The 16,940-nt window shown below is 42.5% G+C and overlaps 1 protein-coding gene across 1 annotated transcript in view; it reads right to left on the bottom strand.

Moving 5' to 3' along the window:
- The window catches only part of DGKI (diacylglycerol kinase iota), a 243,334-nt gene extending 235,197 nt beyond the window's left edge, over nucleotides 1-8,137 (bottom strand). Inside the window, exon 1 of the mRNA XM_081147568.1 lies at nucleotides 8,074-8,137. The gene's annotated coding sequence lies outside the window, so the exon portion shown is untranslated. The remainder of the gene's footprint in view (nucleotides 1-8,073) is intronic.
- Between the last annotated feature and the right edge of the window lie 8,803 nt (nucleotides 8,138-16,940).

Here is a 16,940-nt window from a genome sequence, read left to right as displayed (position 1 = left end):
CCATTCACCACCATCACCTTTCTTTTCTTCCTGAGCACACTGCTGGATTTTGCTACCCAGCCTCCCTTGCAAGGCGACCAAGTCCTAACCAATGGAACGTGAGCAGGAGTGGCGTGGACTGTTTCCAGACTCGGTCCAAGAAAACCTCCCACATGTATTCCTTCATGCTCTTTCCCCATCCTGGATACCTGGAAAGTCAACTTCTGGGATGATTTTAGAAGCTTTCTGATGAAGGTGTCAGAGTGACTGTCTGTCTGGGTCACTGAGTAACTATGGAAGAGGGCCAGCCCCCTCCCCAACCTACCTGGGACAGTCTGGTCTGACCCACTTCTGTATTTAGGCATTACATGTGAGAGTATTTTATTTATTCCAGCTTAGTCTTCCCCAAATAATACAAGCCTCTTCTCTTTGTGCATATTTTGGTCTGGATTTTCTTTCATTATCTACATCCACCCCCAAGTTACTTACCGTACACTAAGCAGCATGTCTAATCGCTGAGGCCAGGTTTCTTCTGCTCTGACCTCTAATTCTGACATTCTCTCTGATATTTTCCACTGCTTTATAATTAATCCCCTTAAACACAGCTGTGACTAGGCTGCTTTCTTGCTCAGAATGCTTAAATGATTCCCCATTATTTATAAAATGAAATCCAAATTTAAGCCCACACACGAGACCTTCCGTTAATGGCATCAATCCGTCCAGCCTTAACTTCCCTTACCCACCTTCATATATTTAACTCTCCTATCGCTCTTGTCTGGATAGAGCCACACTTTCCCTTTTGTGTGCCAAGGTTTTTATTTCTTCTATTCTCTCCACCCAGGAACCTCTTTGCCTCCTCTCTGCACATCCATCTTGAATTACCATCTTAAATAGTATACAACTCAGAGTATCCATCTGTGTCAGATAAAAAAATATAGCTCTCCCATTTCCAGATGAAGATAACATTCTGCATTTGTGAATGCTGAGGCAGGTCTCTATAGATATACCTAAGAATATCTCTCTTATTTTTAGACTGTTCCTCAAAGTCCAAAAACTTCCCTCCTACTCTGATTTACTCAAATGACTTATTATGACTTATTATTGTATTTCCTGCCTCATATAATTTACTTAAGATAGAGACTCACCTATATATCTAGAGAGAGAGAGAGAAAGAGAGAGATGATTCTTTGCCCTCAAGTTCTACTGAAGTTCTAGTAATAGTTGGAGGTCAGAGATAAAAGTTGGGAGGGGTGGTTGTTATAGACTGAGTAAGACACAGAGAATGCACTGACACCAACAGCCAATCCTTACACAAAATGAAGATATTTACTTGTAAAAAGTATTTTAAAACAGTAAGAAAATTATAAATATGTAACTTATGTAATGTCCCTACAAATTCAGAAAGGAAAGAAATCTTCGAGAAAATAACAGGTGAAATCTGTCTCGGATGGTTTGGATCTCTGCTGTCCAACAGGCAGATGGCTACTGAGCACTGCAGGTGTGGTTCGCACGGACTGAGGAATGCTGTCAGCGTAAAATTCACAGCAGATTTTAAAGACTTTGTGTGAAAACAGAATGCAAACCATCTCATTGATCACTTTTATACTGATTGCATGTTGAATTGGTAATATTTTTGACAAATCTGGTTAAAAAAAAACATGGTGCTAAAATTCATTTTACTTATTTCTTTTCACTTTCTTTAAATGAGGCTACCAGAAAATTTAGAATTATTTTACACCTGATACCTATTTCTACTGGACTGTGTTAATTTAGCTAATCATTTGCCAAGGGAAAATACTTGTATCAGGCCTGGACACGTCTCACTAAACTATGAAGTTGTAGGATTCTGATTTCCCCCAGCAGCCAGTGTGATTTAATTTAAAATTCTCACAATTTTGGGAAATAAAGGACTGGTGAGAGTACATACAATCAGGTTAGGTCTTTTCCACTATTAACAGGTCTGACCAGTCCAGGACCTTCCCTGGTTTATAGCTGGTTAGTTCCCTGTGCTCTCAGCAATCTGATCTCAATTAACCTGACATTTTCTGAAATGGGGATGGGAGTGGGGAAGAATGTCGGGCGGGAGTCACTATTGGTGATGACACCCAAACCCAAAGGTAAAAATGCTGAGACCTGAAGCTTGTAAAGGAGGCACAGGACTGCTAGGACTTGTCATCGGAAACAAAATGAAAATGAGAACGCATGCGCGCACGCACACACCCCTGCCTCGCCCTGGCTTTTCATTCAAGGTTTCTAAAGATAAGATGACCTAGTTTCATAACCCAGTTCGAAGCGATCCCACGTGAAGATTCTGTTTCCCTAATCTTGCCCCTGAACCAAACAGTGGAGTGGTGCACTGCCTGGGAGAAAGCACGTCATTTCTTAGCATCCTCAAGTACAGGCATGGAAATGTGGTCTGGAGGTAGGGCCTGGCTTTGTTTGTGCTGACGCTCTGTTTTCCTTAGCTCTCAGGACCAGAGGAAATTTTCCAATGAGGGGGGTAGAAAAAAATGAATTGAAAACAAGGATGCTAGGTTTACAACCAACATGCCCTTCAGATCTTGGTGGCTTTTCCACCACCGTTTTGAGAGTTGTTTTAGGCCATGTAATGGGCAAAAACAAATCATAAAACAGTGGAGACAGAATAAGTCCCACCTCTCACGCTCTGCAATGATGTTAAAAACGGGGAAGAAAGCTCTTAAGTCAGGATGCAGTCTCCAGTGCAAGAGGCGCGTGACGTTTAAGAGAAGACACACATTACCTGGGCAACGGACACACGTCTAAATGGGCTCACTCACTCTACACTGGCAACTTGGATTCCGGCGCAGGAGATGAGAATTTTTTTTCCTTTTGAGCATTACTTCCTTTCTAGCAATTTGGCTTGTTTTCCCCAGAGCTGGCTTGGCTTGGCTTGGTGTCAGGGGCAGCAGCCCCAGCAGGTTGCCACCATGAAAGTGAGGAGAGCATGCCTGTGAGAGGCTGCAGAGATCCAATAGCCGTGTGTGTTTTAGGACTTAACACAATGCTTTGGATGAGGAGGGACATTTAAAAGGAATTACTTGGAATTAAACTAGCATAAATCCATTTATTTTGGAAGCAGGCTTCGGACTCGGTATCTACCACACCATTCAGGAACTGGATGGAGATGATCTAAGTGCCCATGGACTCCCAGTGAAATGCCCCCTTCTCGCCGATTGAGCAGAAAAGCTATGATCACTCGGTCCCCTGACATCGGTAACCAGAAAGCTGCAAGGCCCATGATGCTGTGCTTTCCACCATGAAGGAGAAAGAGCAAACAGAAAACACTGTCCCTCCCTTCAAGGAGCCTGTAGTCTAAGGACCTAGGGTAAGAAAATCAACCCAAAAATCCCTAATTTGGTTCTAAGGTTTGGAAGACAATGCATGATGATGAGAGGAATTGTGAGCAAGCAAAGCAAAAAGTAAATAAAATAAACAGAATGGGTTCGATTGAAAAGATGACAGTGGCCTGGCAAAGAGCAAGAGAGGAAATGTCTTGAGGAAATAATTTCCACATTGGGTGGGGCCGACTGTCTATTCTCATCAATAGGAAACTCGGGTAGCAGACTAAAGACCCATCTGGCTACTCCCCACACACCAACACGAGGGGTTCGAGCCCTGCCACGCCTGAGGGGGAAAGGCCCGTGCACAGGCAGCAAGAGTGAGTGTTGGCAGAGTCATTGAGGGAATGAAACTACGTGAGGCAGAGAATCCTGCAGGTCACAGTAAACCATGGGAGTAAATCAGAACAGGACACAAGCTTTGGACTTAGAGGGACGGACAGACTAAAATAGGAGAGAATATATATCACCACGTGGGAAACTGAGACCATGAGAATGGAATACTGGAAGGGAACAATTACGTTTATGTGCTCAAAGCATAAAAGCTGACTCCTACCATAGTACACTCCTGGCCAAATGCACAGGCGCCTCCAGTCGGGGCTCCCTGACTCAGTACCCCCTTGTGTCTCAGGCAACCCCACCAGCAGGCCGCTCCTCAAGGTCCTTTACAAAAGGATAATTAGGAAATAACTGTCCCCTCCTGAAGACTTTAGCACATATACCAGAGTCAGAACAGGGCCCTCTGGGGATTCTACAGTGAGTAGAAACTTGGGACTAAGATCCGAAATCTGAGTTCACCCTGATGTGCCTGGCAACTTCAGAGGCGCCGTGAACAGCTTTTGTATCTGTTTCCTCAAGGGTGAAATGAGGAGAGGAGAGGTGACATAGTCCAGGGGGTCACTGTACTACAGGCCTTTGAGATGACCCTCATTCCCCAAACCAGAGTAATGGAGCCAAGAGAATTCTGAGAGTCAGGGGAGGTGGGGTGAGGAACAAAGGGACTCTTGTCCGCCCTGCTCCACCCCTGTCCTGCCAAAAGCATAATAGCACTACTGGGGCCCTTCATTCTCACCAAGAGCGAGAAATTGGAGATCCTCTTCAATTTACTTTATTTTTTAAATTCTTACCATCCTCCTCATTCGGGAGACTCTTAAGATACTCTAAGCCAAGTTAATGCTTAATAAATAGCAGTGACTAGGTAAAGATTAATCACTTGAACACACTGAGTCCAGAACGGTGGGCCGGCAGAAGGAGATAAACAGGGGCGCAGACAAGAGGGTGGGATGTGGGAACGGCAGAGACGGGTCAAGCCCGAGGACCAGTCTTACACTTCACACAGAACAAAGAAAGTCCTGGTTTAGCTCCTTGAATAGACGTACGAACTAACGTGACATAACTGAAATGGGTGGAAAGCACATTCATTAGGAAAAGCCAAACTTTTTGAAGTGAGTGCAAGTCAAGTCTTAGCCAAAGAACATACAATGGGGTAAAGGCGGACTCTTCAGTAAATGGTGCTGGGAAAACTGGTCAGATGCATGCAGAAAAGTGAAACTGGACCGCTTTATTACACCATGCACAGAAATAAACTCAAAATGGACTGAAGACCTAAAGGTAAGCCCTGAAATCATAAAACTCTTAGAAGAAAACCTAGGCACTAACCTCTTTGACACTGTTCTTTGTAACATATTTTTGGCTGTGAGACTACATCAGACTAAAAAGTTTTTGCTCAGGGAAGGAAACCATCAACAAGATGAAAAGACAACCTACTGAATGGGAGAAGATATTTGCAAATAATACGTCCAATAACCAAAACATATGAGGAACTCATGCAACTCAACAGCAGAAAGTGACTAAAATGTTTTTAACAATCTGCTTCCTCTCTTCTGAGAAAAATGTTTTGCATGATTGTAGTAAAAAAATTGTAGGGTTGGTCACTGTTTGGTTTCTGTTTGCCTACGGCAGTATTAGCCCACAATTATGGTGGGTGGTTTTTTTTCAGAGTCACATCTTAAAACTCCTGACACAGCATCTCTCTAGATTAGCCTTCAGATGAAGTATCTTGAGACAAAGCTTTCAGTTTTTCCTCTGTTAAAATTCCCCAAGTGTTTCCTGCCACCATGATAACTCCACAGGCCACCGTGACAGGTGTCCACAATCAAAGGAGAGGGGGAATCAAGAACCAATACACATGAACCCAGCCTTAGTTCCTATTAGCTCTTCCCCTATGATACACTGTGGCCTCCCGCCACTAGCCCAAAATACCATTCCAATGAAATACTAGGAATCAGAAAATAGTATGTGTTAGTCAAGCTTTGGCTCAAGCAGGACACTTCTTTTCAAAAGCATTTCTAATAACTATTTCCAACATCACACAAGGATGGAGTGTCCTCCCTCACACTTCAGTGATGCTCTCTGTAGTCCTCTATTCTAGGTGTCACCGCCCCGTATTTTACCTGTTGGTTTCTTTTCTGCCCACGGCATTCTAAACTTCTCAAAAACAGAAGCATCTTCCTCACCTCAGAATTCCAAGGAACCAACCAACACAGGTTCTAGGACAAAGCAAGTACTCAAATGTACGATGAATTAATAAATTCAATCCATTACTTTATTTCTGAATAAATAATTCTGGAGGCTGCACAGTTTACAAAGAACTTTCACATTTACTGCTCCATTTGATCCTGACAACACCCATGAAGATCCCCTTAAGAGGGGCCACAACTGTCCCTATCTACAGATGAGAACACTGAGGCTGACAGAAATCAAGAGTCTTGACTAATGTCACACAAGGAACAGAAAAAGTATGTAATGAACACTTCTATCTAAATGATTTAAACTCTCTCATTAGAATCTTGCCTCTCACATAGATGGTTATTTGGGACATCATGAATATTAAACTAACTTTTTTGGGTTCCTGATTTATAACACACGTTCACGCTCATCATGGGTCCAATGCGTGTCCTTCTTTGATTTTATTTATCTGTTTGTTTATACATTTAATTCTTTTTAATTATGCAATCACTGGTGTAAATATATCCAATGTTCTATTATGGTTTAAGAGTTTATTAAGTAACTGTCCCAGAATAAAGGGAAACTCTAAGAGAGAAACTTCTTCCTGAACAATGCATTATGTGCTCAGATGGAATCAAGTACTCTCAGGACTGACATAAAACAACAATGTTGATAAGTGGGTGCCTGAAAGAGAGAGAGAAATATTGTAATATGAAAGGACATTAAACCATGGCATATGTGCTGAAAAATTAATTTAATTTGAAAACTCCTCTCTTTCCCCCCACCCTGCCATGCTCTTTCTTACAGGGAGAAGATAAATTTCCCCTTTGTCAACCCAACTACACATGCTAAACAAGATTCACCACGAAGACCAGAAAGGCAGAATTTCAGAGCAACCCTCCTCTCCCTCCAGGCCGTTCCTCACATTCCTCAGGAAGGGACGGAGCTTTTCAATGCACAGCAAGAGATGTCTTCCACCAAGAACCTGACTCACTGACGACTCTCAATAAATGTTCGAATTGACTTAAGAATTTCAAGCTGCAATCTTCAGCTCCAGTTAATAGTTTTTGTGGAGGTCTTTTGGTTAAAATGTTAAAATCAGCAAATATGCCCATTCCCACTGATACAAAACCTATCTACTTTCGGGTTAGGGGAGGAAGTACAGCAGACAGGAGGACATGAAGTGCCTGGAATGTAAAGTGAGGTCATTCTCTATAAAAAAATAGTAAGTTTTTAAAAAGGAAAAAAAAAAAGTAACAAAAAGGCAAAATAGCTTGAGCTGAGGAAATCAAACTTAGATTCCATGGTGTTGCTAAGGATAAGTTCAGTTCCTCGCCAGCTTGGCAAGAGCCAGCGAGGCATGCACACAGAGGTACTGTTTATCTCACAGCTGCACACCCAGGCAGTAGTGCTTCAAGTGATTCATGAGGATTTTATTATAGTCTTCAACACACCTGACTTCATATAAAGGAGCTGTGTTCCTAGGAGTCTGAGAATGGCTTAGATATGTAAAGATTGGTCCGTGAACAACACTGAAAAGTATTAAGTCCTACAACCAAGATTACTCTACCCTGCAAGACTATCACTTAAAATTTGAAGGAGAAAGAAAGAGCTTCCCAGACAAGAAAAAGCTGAAGGAGTTCACCACCACCAAAACAATATTACAAGAAATGTTAGAGGGTCTTCTTTAAGAAGAAGAAAAATTAAAAGATTAAAAAATATGAACAATAAAAAGGCAATAAATGCATATCTATCAACAATTGAATCTAAAACACAAAATAAACGAACCAGCAGAACAGAAACAGACTCATAGATACAGAGAACATTTTTCGAGAGGGGAGGGGTGTTGGGGGATGGGTGAAAGGGGGGAAGGGATTAAGAAGTACAAATCGGTAATTACAGAACAGTCATGGGGCTGTAAAGTACAGCACAGGGAATACAGTCAATAATACTGTAATAACTGTGTATGGTGTCAGATGGGTATGTGATATATCGAAATGATCATTTAATAAGCCATACAATGTCTAATCACTGGGTTGCACACCTGAAACTAATATAATTTTGTGTGTCAACTGTAATTGAAAAATAAAAAAATATTTTTTAAAAGAATTAATGAAAAACTAAAAATAAAGAAAATTATTAAGTCTTGCTTATAGCTCTAGGGACCCTGAGAAAGAGACACATGCACACAATCAAGTTATGTTTAAATAAAAGAGTGGACACCTACACTCCAGTCCAGAGTCGCTCTAGGCTCCTTCGCTGGACCGTTTGCCACGGGAAGGCCGAGGGGCTGAGCAGGAGCCAGATGCTGCAGGCCTGTCCGGGAGATTGCTTTCCTGCAGCAAGAAGGAAAAACACAAAGGAAAAGCGACATCAGAAGGTAAGAAAGAGCTAAAAATTTCCCGTGGGATAGAAATGATGCATGAGTTAATCTGCCGCCTGTGCAAACCTTCACAAAAATGTATTTAAATATATCTCTTTAAAGTTCACGGTGAAGATAGAGGGTGGCAGGTCTAAAAGACAGGGAAGTTGAGGGGGTCACTTTGGGGCAACATTGCTTCCGGACCAGAAATTAAACTGTAAGCCCTGGTTTAGGGTAGAGGGCAGGATGCAGGTCTCTGTTTACAGAAAGAGGCCTAGGGCTGGGGTGGACATAATACTTGGACAAGTTTCAAGCTGGCAGACAGTAAAAGCAAGAAAAGCACACTCATGAAGTCTTCTATTGAAATTCCTCCATTTCCCAACCAAAGTGCTCTCTCCAAGCTGGTCACAGCTGCAAGCTCACTCTGGCCCCCGTCAAGAACATCCTCCCTTCCGCTTGCAGAAGACTCGTATGGGTAGCTCGAGGTAATAAATGGGAGAAAGCCGATTTGTATCTGCCCAGAAATCGCAAACATTCAAAGACCAATATCTCACCAAGGTCCTCGCAAGAAAAATCTAGAACACATTGTTTGGACTTTAGGTTTGTTGAGCAGAACATAACAGAATTCAGATGAGAAAGGTGGGAAATGTTAAATTCAGCCCTGATCTTGGTCTGCAAAGATAAATAAGAGGAGGTCCTTTAGCAAGCAAATATAACTACTGCCGAGAAAAGGGAAGGAAAGGGAGATAACAGAGTAGGGAGCTGAGAACAGAAGATAGAGGGAGAAAGCTGGGATCACCCAGGGAGATCCTGTAGTATCAGCATGAATAATAGGAGTCAGTTTCTGAACATCTCCATCAAAAATGTCAGACATGGGTCTCCAGCTTAATTATGGGTGCCATTTGTGAATTAACTAAGTGGCTCTTGGCAGGGCCAGGAGCTTTCCCTCTGCGGAAGTGCCCACGTATGCCCTGAGGACTACCTGAACTCTATAGAATCAGGGGGGTCTTGTGACACTGAAGCTCTGAGTCCTGACTGGTCTGAGGGTGTGGCCCAGGGATATGCATTTACACATGCAGATCCTTTCTGTAAGCTAAAGTCTTCAAATGCCTCTATGGGAGCGTGAAAGGATTTTCATCCAAAATAGAACTGGAGGCTATGCACTGGAGAACCTCACCCTGTGCCCTCAGGAAAACGAAGCTTAAGAGCTGGTTTCCCATGAAAGCCTGATTCACTGGAGACCAAAACTTCTCCCTGGACTAATGAACATCTGCCACGAATCTCTCCTCACCCTCCAGCCAATGAACTTGCTGCTTGGACTCTGGCTGGATTCCTGTCTCTTCTCGCTCTTTGCCCATAAAAACAGCTCACCCCAAACCATCAACAGACTCACCTGTAGCTTGCTTCAGTTTGTGTGTCCCAAACTGCAATTCCCCTGACTTTCCCAAATAATCTCAATTTCTGGTAATTCAATCTTGCATCCGTTTACTTCTTAATTTAGGTGTACAGCGCAGGTGGGGAAGCACTAACTTACCCAGACCCGTCAAGAGGGAGCCCTGAAGGAAAGCATCAATAACTTCATGGTGCACTTTACCCCCGATTAGCTCTGCAGCCTGTCTCATAGGACGTGGACATCTGCCATCTGACACTGAACCCACAGACACACCAGGTCCCCAGGGAGGTCCAGATCCTCAGACTCCTGCATCCATACAGAGAATCAAGGCTACAGACAGTGAGATGGGGAAAAGACAGGCAGTGATGCCAGATACATGGTGAATCCCATCAACTGAGCCACTGAAGGAAAGGAACTTGCCTGGGTAAAGGGGAAAAGTGAGAGCAGAATCTAAAAGCTTCATTGGGCTCTAGAAGATGGGTGATCTCTCAGTACTGTTCACTGACACCTACAGACTCCACCCAGAAGTGGAATTTGTAAAGTTGAGGGAGATGAACAGAAGCCCACAACCTAAACAAAGGCTGAGTAAGAATCCAGAAAAGAATCCAAGATCTGCAGCCACCAATCCATGACCCACTATGTCTGAGAGCTTAGCAAGCGTCCAGCCCTTCATATATGTATTCTCTCTTATATTCCTGCACAGGAAGTCCCAGAAACAGCGGCTAGGGCTCCGGTAGTCGGAAGTAATCCCATCAAGCCTGCCCGTAGCCGACTTTCAGATGCTCCCACCATGCAGCAGGCAATGTACTTGCTTTATATAAGCCCCCAAAGGCTCATTACAAGTATGTGGACCTTTATGAAGACAGTCCGAGGACATAATATTCTCTTTCCTCACTTTCACCGAAGCAAATAATTAGCAACATCAATTTTGGCTCCTCACCCCGAAGTATATTCTATTTTATTGGGCAATGAAAAAAGAATACTGGAAGATTCTTACATGGTGATCCTTTAACCCCCAAGCACTTTCCTCCATCTGAGTTCAAGGAACTTCTTGAGCAGTTTTCATTAGGACTTTGCCCTGGCTTTGAAGGACTCAGTATAGTGACTCTGAGTAACAGTTTTTATCACCAAAAACTCATGTCTCTGTAGAGTCAAAATCTACAGGTTTTACCTTTGATTCCTTAGCAGTCACCACACCCTACTGTCTCAGTAGAAGCCACAGGACAAATGAGTTTAACTCATAACACAGTGTAGACTCGGGCCATCAAGTCCTGACTACTCTTCCAATTAGGGCCGCCAGGAGGGGCACATTGCTCAAATAATCAAGTTAGGATGCAAGGAGTGCATGTCTCTAGAAGAGCAATGTGGCTATAGGATGAGAGACATATAGGCACTCAACCACGGCTAACCCCTGCAATGAAAATACAGTCAAGTGACACTCTTTCCCAGCCTGTGAACAGAACAATTAAGTAAGAGCTTTCGTGGATTATTTATTCTTCATCGTGGATGCAAATTTAAGGGTGGTTTTCTGTAACATTCATAGGAGAAAACTGTATATCTACTACACACATAAACATTAATTTGGGGGAAATAAGAAACATCAAAGTGGCTGCCAGTTTGTAACCATAAATGGGCCTCACAAAAGGACACTACATAAGAAAGCAAATAGGAGAAATATATAGAGGGGTGGGAGGTAATTTCTGATAACAGCTTTCCCTTCTTCCAAACAACCAGGGGAGAAAATCCTTTTTTCCAATAATTTACATATGTATGCACATTGTTTTTTTCAAAATAAGAAAGCAATCTCATCATTTCTCAGACCTTAAGTAAAATTAGCATAAGCTGCTTTTCCACTTGGATTCATCTTGGTTGACAAGATGACATTTAAGAGTCCCGTAGAATTTAGTGTATGTTGGGGGAAGGGGGTGTGGAGATTTTATGTTTCCATTTGTTCCAATAAAAAAATCAATGGGGTTTCAGCTTCTCATTCATTTCTCCTGCCCAGAATCCTCTCAAACCAGTAGTCAGTAAAACCATGAAATGTCAGTGAGTCTTTCTATTAATTTTACAACACTTTCTCGGGATGACTATCATAGCAAAAATATCTTCGAAATGGAGACACTGCCAGGAAAGACCTCTACCGTTTTTAAGCGTAAAAGCCATCATACATTTTAAATAGCCTTCTATTCTTCCCTTTACTTCATTCGGTAAGACTATAAACTGCTAAAGGACAGGCTCAATTCATCTACTGATCTTATTATATCTAACCCAGGGGTAGACGCAGCATCTATTCAGTAAGTGCTTTCTGAGTTAATGAATGAACTTGACCAAGAAGCTAAGCCAAACAGCCTGCTGATTAGATCAGTGGTTGAGAAATCTGATTAGGATGATCTGAATTATACCAGGCCTTGCACTTCAGTGATATTTTTTCCTGAGAGGGCCAGAAATCCTTTAAAGCAGCTCTTTAAAGATAAAGACAAATAGAGGCAGAATTTTGAGCTCAGAAGTCTAACACATCAAAACAGCTGTGTGGTCAACATTAAAATGGACTATTGTTACAACATTTGTACAGGGTGTGTGATAGTGTTAATACTTTTATAATGTATTTCTTGAAAGAAATTAGAAGCTTATGCTCTGCATAAAAAAATATTTAAAATTTTACCGGGAAACATACGAGTGGTTATTTAGCCAAGATTTCAATGATCTATTTTGCAGATTTCTCTCAATTCGCTCTGGTTCTACCCTTCTTTATGAGGCTCCCATAGTCAATCCATCCCCATCGTGCCAACTCCACCTCCCAGTGACTCTACCTGTGAGCAGAGAATGAAGAGCCCACGTGTGGAGAGGAGAGGCACCAGAGAATCAGGAGCTCCCCTTAGCCAGGAAATCTCCTAAGACAAGCAATTGACACATTAGAGATTCGTGAACTCATCTTGTTTTAGAGAAGGAACCAGCTATCTAAAATATGGACCCTATGTTCCTATCAACATTATTTACAATAGCTAAGATCTGGAAACAGCCCAGGTGCCCATCAATAGATGAGTGGATAAAAAAGCTGTGGGACATTTACACCATGGAATACTATGCAGCTGTAAAAACAGGATCTCATACCCTTTGGGACAGTATGGATGGATCTGGAGAGTATTATGCTAAGTGAAATAAGCCAGACAGAGAAAGACAAATATCACATGATCTCACTTATATGTAGAATCTAAAGAACAAAATAAACTGATGAACAAAATAGATCCAGTTACATAGAAGCATGGAACAGACTGAGGGATCTCAGAGGGAAGGTGGGAGTGGGGGAGAGATTAACCAAAGAACTTATATGCATATATGCATAACCCATGGACACAAACAAAAGTGCGGTGAAGGCCTGGGGGAGGGGGCTGGAGTGGGTAGGAGAGGGTCAATGGGGGGAAGTCTGTAATACTTTTAACAATAAAGATAAATTTAAAAAAATAAAATAAAAAATTACTCTGTGTCTTGGTTTAATTCCCCAAGTGCCTCAAGAGAGATCTTAATCACTGCCTGTGTGTTGGTGTGTTTTCCCCCCTATCCTATATTGGCACTTACTTTGCTTATATTCAAAGCAGCCCATAATGATTTTGGTTGACCTAGACAAGCTGCCTGCAATGTGAAAAAAAGTTGTCCCAAGCCCCACACAAGTTCCAAATATCCCACCAGAGATTCATGTAGGGGAACAAACCTTGCGTAATCATTTGCACCCCAATACTAACCCATATCCCATATGAAGTCAAAGTCCTTTTTGACTAAAGGATCTTAAGTCATTCAGAAAATCACTTTTGCTATTGAACCTTCAACACGATCAATATGCCTATATTATTCTACATCTGTGGCTGTTACAGTGATTCTCCAACAGTGGTGCTCAACCTCTGTCGGAGGTGGGGCTTGAGATTCAGTCCATTTAAAGCCTCCCAGGTATTTCTAATGTGTACCTTGGGCTGACAACCCTGCTCTACACAGATGTGCAAGCATCTGACTACCTCATTACGCCTCTAAGGTAACTAAGCCCTGGCATTTACATATTAAATATACTCATTCATTGAACTATGTATTTACTGAATGTCTATGGTATTACAAGCAGTGCTCTAGACATGTAAGCTACAGGAATGAAAAAAACAGACATAAATCGCTGCCTTTGTGAAGCTCACATTCCAGCAGAAAATGCATTCTGCCAGTGTTGGGTCATTTTACATATCTTATAACTCTCCACAACAATGTGACTGGTGCTTTTATTATCCCCTAATTTATATTTTTTTAAATTGCAGCAAAATAAAATAAATAAAATAAAAATGGCAGCAGAGAATGGTTACGCTACGTGTCCAAGATCACACGGACAGGAAGAAGTCCAAGGGAGACTTGAATCCAGGCCTCTAACTTCAGATTGTACATACTTGACCATAACACAAGGCCACGCTTTTATAAAATGCTAACAGCACACACCTACATAGCAAAGGAGACACACAATACACTCAGCCTCTTCCTGTACTAATTTTCCAGTTGCCTCTGTTATAAATGTCCTATTTCCACAACAAGAATGCAAGCTTCTAGGGCAGGGGTGGGCAACCTTTTTTTCTGCCAAGGGCCATTTGGATATTGATAACATCATTCAAGGGGCACAGAAAATTATCAACTTAAAAATTAGCTATGAAAAAAGCTCCTAGATGTATTGAATTTCAAGTTCTACCTGCAGTTGCCTTGGCAGGGCCAGAGGTATATGGCCCACGGGCCGGACGTTCCCCACCCTTTCTAGAGAAAGGCCAGTTTAGGAGGCACGAGAGGGCCCAGGTTAAGAACCCACCTTACCTGAACCAACCACCAACTATGCAGTCAAGGGGTCTCAGCCTCGGTTTCTTTCTTTCTTCGTAAAGTAAGAACACTATGAACCACCTCACAGAGTTGCTGAGATCATTTTTTTAATGTGTGCAGGGTACTTGACACACAGTAAGCACAATAAATAGCCACCAGTATCATTCTCTTGGACACATTGGCAGCCCCCACGGCACTGAGGCAAAGCTGGGTGTACGGTAAATCTCTTGAGTAAATATGTGCTTATTCAATTGCTCTCAAATATTCCAAGTTCCCTGGACACTTCTGCTCACTCAAACATTTAACCAGCGCCCGCTGTGTGTCAGGCAGTTCAGAGGGTTATTCAAACAGAAGGTTCTTCTCCAGTCGTGGTAAATAATTCCATGGTTGCCAAAGGAGTCCTTCATCTCCCCCGACCTGCGCACCTGCCTAATGCAAAATCCAAATGCACCACGCTCTCCCCTCGGATGAATTCACCAACTTATTTTTTAAAAAATGCAATCCAAATGCCAATGGAATTATTTCTTTGGTTATGTTCATGTAAACGAATGTAACAGCAGAAAGGCATTTTGGGGTTGGTTTGTTTAATCTGTAAAGCAGGCTGGCTGCTAAATGCCCCTGAGAACTCGTGACCTCATCTGTTAGGTCAGGATTTACTTCCCAAATCTAATCCGTCACAATCACAGTCCTAAAGCTGGGGCTCAGGGTGGGATGAGACAATAAGCCTCATTCTGAAACAAGGAGAGATTTCCTAACTGCGGTCCTCTCAGGAGTTAATGGCCTTCTCCCTCAGGTATCCAGTGAGGAAAGTCGGCCTTGGGAATCGAGAAAAAGAAATCCTCTTGCTGTGGGCTGAACTATGTGCCCCACCACCACCACTCAAATCCACGTGTTAGAGCCTGATCCCCAGAAAGGGTCTTTACAGCGTAATCAAGTTAAAACGAGGTCATTAGGGTGAGGCCCCTAATCCAATATGACTGGAGTCCTTACAAAAAGGGGAGATTCGAACACAGACGCACACAAAGGGAAAGCACAGCCTGAACATGAAGGTGGAGACGCAGTGATGTGTCTACAGGCCAAGGAACAGCAAAGATGGCCCCAAACCACCAGCAGCTCAGGGGAGGCATGGAGCAGATTCTGTCTCACAGCCTCAGAAGGAACAACCTGCAGGAACTTGACCTCAAACTTCCAGCCTCCAGAACTGTGAGACAACACATCCTTGTTGTTTAAGCCACTCAGTGTGGGGCACTTTGTTACAGACGCCCTAGAAAATATACACGGTTCTAAAACAGACCCAAAGTCTGAATTCAGTATAACTGGCTTTGGCTACCTTCAAAATGTTGACTTCTCTTTCCCAGTTGCTCCCGTGAACTTTTGGGTAACTTGCAATCATACTGTTCCCCTTCAGAAACAAATAACACTCACATAGAGACACATTCCTATGAAAAACCACGTTAAAAACAACATTCTCGCCGGGGCCAGCATGGCTCAGTGGTTGAGCATCGACCTATGAACGGGGAGGCCATGGTTCGATTCTGGCCGGGGCACATGCCCGGGTTGCAGGTTCGACCCCCAGCAGGGGCATGTAGGAGGCAGCCGCTCAATGACTTTCTCTCATCATTGATGTTTCTCTCCCTCTCCCTCTCCCCTCCTCTCTCTGAAATCAACAAAACAAAAAAACATTCTCATACAAGGAGATAATAAGCTTCTGACAAAGTTTTATTTAACTCACTAATGAGGTAACCGGCATGGAAGACAAACACAAAATCGAAATGTGTAGGAGAAACTGAGATTTAAAGTAGTCAGCCAGCCAAGAAAGAAATGCCCCAGAGACTGTTAAATCAGATGTAAGACCTTACTCCCTATGGCATTAACTTTTCTTTTTGGCTATAAAATCATAACACATCAGCTTTTCACAGGTTAACCTCTAACCTGATGGGACATAAACTGTCAGCACCTCTATCAGTTTTGGGTGAATTACCAAATATACAGAGACAACTAAATTACAGCCCCCATGAGCATCAGGTAAGATCCATTACTAGGTAAAGAGGTTCTGTCTCCACTGGAGCAGGCTCATTAGAACATGCTCTGGTAAAACACCATTTAAAAAATCAAACAATAAACACTTTTCCATTCTTAGCATTTAGGATAATCTTTTTCTCACTACTCGTAGTTCCCAATTAATAAAGATTCCTTGTGTAGTTTTATATATGTCTGGAATATTCTGAAAAATCTCATAAAATAAATTCTCTCAGTTACTCTCCAAATAATAGTAATGATTTCCTGGGCATCTAGTGTGCCCTGAATATTTTTTTAACTGTTTTCTTTAAGTTGAAAACAGGCTCTGAGACAGAGATTTTCAAGTTTACTGGAGGGTCTGTAGGGAGCAGGAGAATTCTGCAGGGCTCGCAAAGCGAGCTGAATGGTGATGCAGTTGCAACAGAAGCCTCGGTTGGTCTCACATGAAACTCTGGAGCTGGAATGACCCTTGAGACCTGTCCCATTT

This window comes from Miniopterus schreibersii, assembly GCF_964146895.1.
Source record: "Miniopterus schreibersii genome assembly, chromosome: 9".
Taxonomy (NCBI): Eukaryota; Metazoa; Chordata; class Mammalia; order Chiroptera; family Miniopteridae; genus Miniopterus; species Miniopterus schreibersii.
This window is presented reverse-complemented; position numbering and strand designations above follow the sequence as displayed.